Genomic DNA, 5,940 nt, shown 5'->3' with positions numbered 1-5,940 from the left:
CAGCTTTTAACTTAGAAAATTTTTAGCAGAATGACCCCCCGTGCGTAGGCGCACTTGGCGCATACGTGCCGTTCTTTGAGAAAGCACCATCCACGCGTGCGCGTGGTGTGCGCGAGCGCGTCAATGCGCTGCACCAAATGCCCAGCCATTTTCCAGAGAATTGTGCCAGAGTTGTGCCAGTTTTATGCCTGGGACGCAAGAGCACCCACGCGTACGCGTGGCTGACGCTTGCGCGTCGTTTGGCTAATTTTCAATCCGCGCGTTCGCGCGTATGACGCTTGCGCGTCGATGAGTTTTAAGGCCATCCAGCGTGCGCGTGGAGTGCGCGTACGCGTGGCCCTGTTTTCATCCCAAAGTTGATTTTTGAGTTTTAAAAGCCAAATTTCATACTTCTAAGCCTCCGATCTCACCACTTATGTCTTGAATCATTATGATATGCCTAGCATGAGAAAAAGGGCTAGTGAATGTGGTAACTTGCGAGTGAAGCAAGGGGAAAAATGAATGATCATTGAGGATCAAAGATGATTATGTGAGATGCGGAGGATGGCGGTAGAAGTGCTTGTTGTGCCATGGGCCGAAGGGTCGTAATTGTTGATATAATTGGCTGGTTATGGATTTAACCGTGAGCCGGATGGCTAGATTATTGCCGTGTTACGGCGGAGCCATGATTATGCCTAAGTATAAATGCATATATGCTATTGAATGAATTGTGAATGTTTGCACTTCCACTATCGGAGATGAGGGTTTCCCTGGGAGGAAGCAGTGGCTAGCCACCACGTGCTCCAGGTTGAGACTCGAAGCTCTTGTGACCCTATGTTGTCAGGGTGGCTGGGCACTGTGAAAGCCCCGGATGAGCTCACCCCCATGAATATTCACCAGTGAGAGTGATGGATATAGATCATGATTATGATCAAATTATATTGAGTATAACTCGAGTTGGGGAGACACGACAGAGGGACAGTCTAATGGTTAGCTACCAGGACTTGTCGGGTTGGCTCTATAACCGACAGATGATATCATCAGCCACTAGGGACAGGCATTCATCATATGCATACTATATGAATTGTTTGAGATTGCCTATTTGACTGCATATTACTTGCTAATTGTCTAAATGTCTTATCTGTTCCTATTTGTAAATCTCTTGTCTGATATAGCTATGTTTGCTATATTATACTCCTGCTGGTGGTTGGGAGGTCTGAAGGAATTGGAAAGGAAAGTATTAGTTAGACTGAAGGATCTTTAGTCAGTTGCCACTTACGGTTTAGTTTGTTTATAAGCTTTGATATTATCTGGAGGAAGTTCTAGGATTGCCTTCGGCTTTCCTCTATTATTATGTATTATATATGTGGAAGTTGTTACCGTGCTGGGGACCTCTGGTTCTCACCCATGCGGATTTTGTGGTTTTCAGATGCAGGACGCGAGGCTTCTCGTTAAGGCATGCTGGAGACTTCCGGATTAGCGAAGATCCTTTGTTCTCGGGACTCCGTCTTGGTTTATATATCTTGTTTAGATACTTTTATCTCCATTAAATAATACAAACTGTGATGACTCCTTCTAGAGGGGATTTTGGAGAATAGATTTCTGTATTTGTGTCCCTTTGGGTTTCCTTTGGGGTTTTTCTTATTTTATTATATGTATATATTGCTATGCTCGGACCGGTTATCTTCGCAGCCAGATTTTGAGTCTTGATATTCCCGTTTTTGACACTCTTTTGTATATATATAATCTCGCGTTAACTTATCCTTTGTTCGTTACGTTATCGATCAGAGTGTTGCGTGTTCGAGTTACGGTTTTTTTTTGTTTACCCCCTTTTCTACAAAGGCTCCTAGTTATAATCAATTATTCATACTACTATACGTACTAAATTTTTGTTTTAGAGGTCGTAATACCTTGCCATCTCTGAATTATGACTTAAGCATAAGACTCTGTATGGTAGGGTGTTACAGTGTACATTAAAAAATTAAAATATTGTTAACTAGTTAAAAAATTATAATCACATTTTGGTTAACCAATTTAACAAAATGATTTTAAAACCATATCCAGATTTTTTAGAATTGGTGCACCAAAATTAAATTAAAAAAAACCAATTTTTAACTGGTTAACCAAAACCAAAACTAAATTTTAAAAAATTTTAATTTTAATTTTTTAGATTAAAAATTCAATTAAGAAAATGGTTTCTTAAAAATCGGATTTTTGTCTAAAAAATGTTTTTTGGTCCAAAAACCGATTTTTATCCATAAATCAGTTTTATTTTTCTAAAAACAGTTTTTATTCAAAAATTGATCTTTTTTTAAATTAGTTTTTATTTTTATAACCGATTAAAAATTAGTTTTTAAATTTTATAACCGATTAATAACGAGTTTTATCATATAAAATTAATTTGGTTAATTAACTAAGATTAAATTTTTGGTTAATCAAAAAACAGATTTGATTTTTGGATTAACTAAATCATGTACAACACTAATTTTTATTAATTATTAGAATGAGCTATTTGTTAACAAGAGCCAATAAACAATAGCTCAATACATATTGCAGATTTTAGTTAGACTTTAATTTATAAAGTTCTATAATATATATTTTTTAATTTAATAACATATATAAAAAATACTTAATATTATTTACTACTTTTAATTTTTTAAAAATTTTTTGGGGGGACATGGCCACTTTAGGCTCCTTGTCAATCCGCCACTGTTAAATACATTGTTTATATTTATTAAAAAAAATTAAAAAATATGCAAAATTTATTATTTTTTATCAGTACTTTTAGTTATTAGTTCAATTCCTTTACTTTAACAATTCAATAATATATTTTTTGTCTATACTTTTAAATATTATTGACTAATTTTAACAAAAAACAAAAAACAATTATTAATCTGCTATCATTTTTCATTAATAAATGATATCTGCGTATCTATGAAAAGTTATCTACATCCAATAGTTACTATCTATAAATAACTAATATAAAAAAAATAAAAGAGTCTATAGTCATAATTTTTTCCGTAACAAAAAATAAACTATAATTATGATTTTTAAAAAAAGAATGACCATAAAGTACCTATTGTTTTTCTTATTTTAATATAAGGATTCTGATTTTCTGAAATGATTGATGATGGCTATTTTTTTCTTATAAGCATAACTAAGTATTTAAAACTATTTCTATCTTAAATTGTTACATGATAAATAACCATTTTATGATTTATCTTGTGCTTAATTGAGTGGTTTCATCAAGTCTTTGCACACTTATTCATACGAATTGCATGGTTTAACAATTCCTTCCTGGTTTTGTTTTATGGTTGAAAAACTTGCTTCCTAAGTCTTTAATTTGTGTATTTTAATCCTTCTTTATACCATTTGATGCCGTGATCTGTGTGTTCAGTGTTTTCAGGCATTATAGGGCAGGAATGGCTTAGAGGATGGAGAGGAAGCTTGCAAAAATGGAAGGAGCACAAGAAATAAAGGAGGTAACCAGCGAGCATCGACGCGCACGCATGGATCATGCGTGCGCGTGATTTGAAGATCTGCACAGCAACGCGCGCGCGTACTTGACGCGTGTGCGTGGATTGGAGTTTTGCACGACGACGCGTGCGCATGCCTGACGCGTACGCGTGAAACACGAAGATGACCAGCGACGCCTACGCGTGACTGACACGTACGCGTGACATGCGCGATATGTAGAAATCACAGAAAATGCTGGGGGCGATTCTGGGCCGAGTTTTGACCCAGTTTCCGGCCCAGAAACACAGACTAGAGGCAGGAGACATGCATAAACTCAACACACATTCTCATTAGCATAGTTTTAGGTTTTTAGATTGGAATCTTAGAGAGAAATTACTCTTCCTCTAGGTTTTCTTTTATATTCACATATTTATAGTTTATGCTTTACTTTGGATATTGAGAAGAGTCATTACCTCCATTGAAGTTATTATTCTAGTTTGTTTTCTTATTCCTTTACTCTTCCATATCCTTAATCTTCGTTCTGGGTTACAATTGGATTTTTTTAGAATTTATTAATGCAAATGATTACTTTTACTTTTAATTGATTTTTAGTTATTGTCTATCATGTCTTCCTTTTATTCCCTTTTTAATTCTGTGCAAGTAATTTTCAATTCAATGGAGTAGACTCCCAACTTGACTTTGGGGTTGATTAAATGGAGACCCTAGAGTTGGAATGCTCAAGTGATTAGTTAAATTGGAAGTTGTTGGCTAATTCTCTATTTACTAACGCTAGACCTTCCCAAGGGAGAGGACTAGGTTTTGCGAATAAGAGTTAGCTCAATCACTTGACTTTCCTTTATTTAGTAAGGGTTAACTAACTGAAAACAACAATCTCTTTATACTACACTTGAGAGAATTCTAACAAGGAAAGAACTTCCAATTAATCATTCCCCTAGTCAAGGCTTTTTATTTTTGAAAATATAAATCTCTTCTAATTTTCATTGCGATAATTTACAATTATTTATTTTCTGTCAACCAACTCTCAAAATTTCTCAGAAAACTCCTGATTAATAAGATAGCACCCTTTTGTCAACTCATTGGGAGACGACCTGGGATTCATACTCCCAGTATTTTTATTCTAATTTTTTTGACAACCTTTCTAAATTGATAAGTGGATTTTTGCTGGTTAAGAACTGTACTTACAACGCTGTTCTTATATTATAAATTCTTAATCGGCTAATTTCCGCCACAATCAATTTTTGGCACCGTTGCAGGGAGTTGCAATAGAGTGCTAAATTATTAGTTAGTGTAAATATTTTTAATTTATTTATTTGCATATTTTATTTTTTTTATTACCATGACCTATATATTTCTTTCATTGAATGACGCGTTCGCTGTCTGATCCGAGCTTAGCCACATTTGATCCTGAAATTGAAAGAACTCTTTCACGTATTAGGCGAGCTCGGCGTCAGTTATCCATTGAGAGCAGTGAAGTGGTTATTATCAATTCACCAGTCTCTTCTAAAGGTGAATCTGAAGCGGCATTCGAGGAAGAAACAAGCTCCTCTACTACTGATTCTGTTGATTTATGTGCAGGTAACATGGCAGCGCCCAGAAGGATTACTCTCTAGGAGGCAAGAGCCCCAGACTTTACTCTGCAATCGTATCAAGCGCGTCATCCAAATCTGGCTCCAGATTTTGAACTGAAGACTACGCTAATCAACTTAATGCCTAAGTTTCATGGCTTACCTGCTCAGGAGCCTATCAAGCACCTCAGGGATTTTCAGACAGCCTGTTCTACTGTTAGGTGTCATGGTGCAGATGAAACTTCTATTCTGCTAACTGCCTTCCCATTTTCTCTTGAGGAAAAGGCAAGGGAGTGGTACTACTCCCAACCTGAAGCGACTGTTACTAACTGGGATATGCTCATGGGAGAATTCTTGGAAAAATACTTTCCAGTTGAAGTTACAGATAGACTGAGGAAAGAGATCTCTTGCATTATTCAAGGCAAATCAGAGACTCTTTATGAGTATTGGGAGCGCTTCAAGAATCTTCTGAACGCATGCCCCCATCACATGATTGACAAGTTAGTGTTGATCAGCTACTTCACTCAAGGCATGAAGCCTCGGGATAAGACTACATTGGATGGTGCAAGTAATGGTTCTCTGAAAAAGTACAAGACCGTAGATGAAGCGTGGCAACTGATCAGTGACCTAGCTGAGTCCACTCGAAATCACAGGCACAGGAACAACCACCCCAAGGCTGTTGCAGAGGTTTCCCCTAGTAGTGAGACTACTGCCTTCACACAGGCTATATGTGAGATGACCAACCTACTAAAACAGATACAACTAAATCAACAATAACCTCAGTCTCCCTCACCACAACAGAGTCAACAGTTGGTTTCTCAAAGAGTATGGGGAATATGTGCTGATTACACTCATTACACTGATGAGTGTCTGCAGCTCCAACAAGAAGACAACACCTTGGCAGCTACTCATAATTTCT

The 5,940-nt window shown here is 36.6% G+C and overlaps 1 non-coding gene across 1 annotated transcript; it reads right to left on the bottom strand.

Moving 5' to 3' along the window:
* Positions 1 to 5,408: 5,408 nt before the first annotated feature.
* Positions 5,409 to 5,516, bottom strand: LOC148576583 (small nucleolar RNA R71). Its single transcript, XR_015902870.1, has one exon. It is a non-coding gene; the product is annotated as a small nucleolar RNA R71 (small nucleolar RNA).
* Between the last annotated feature and the right edge of the window lie 424 nt (positions 5,517 to 5,940).

This window comes from Arachis ipaensis, chromosome B1 (assembly GCF_059453495.1).
Source record: "Arachis ipaensis isolate K30076 ecotype BB chromosome B1, ASM5945349v1, whole genome shotgun sequence".
NCBI classification, from domain to species: Eukaryota; Viridiplantae; Streptophyta; class Magnoliopsida; order Fabales; family Fabaceae; genus Arachis; species Arachis ipaensis.
The sequence above is the reverse complement of the archived record's forward strand: the minus strand, read 5'-3'. Positions and strand labels throughout refer to the sequence as shown.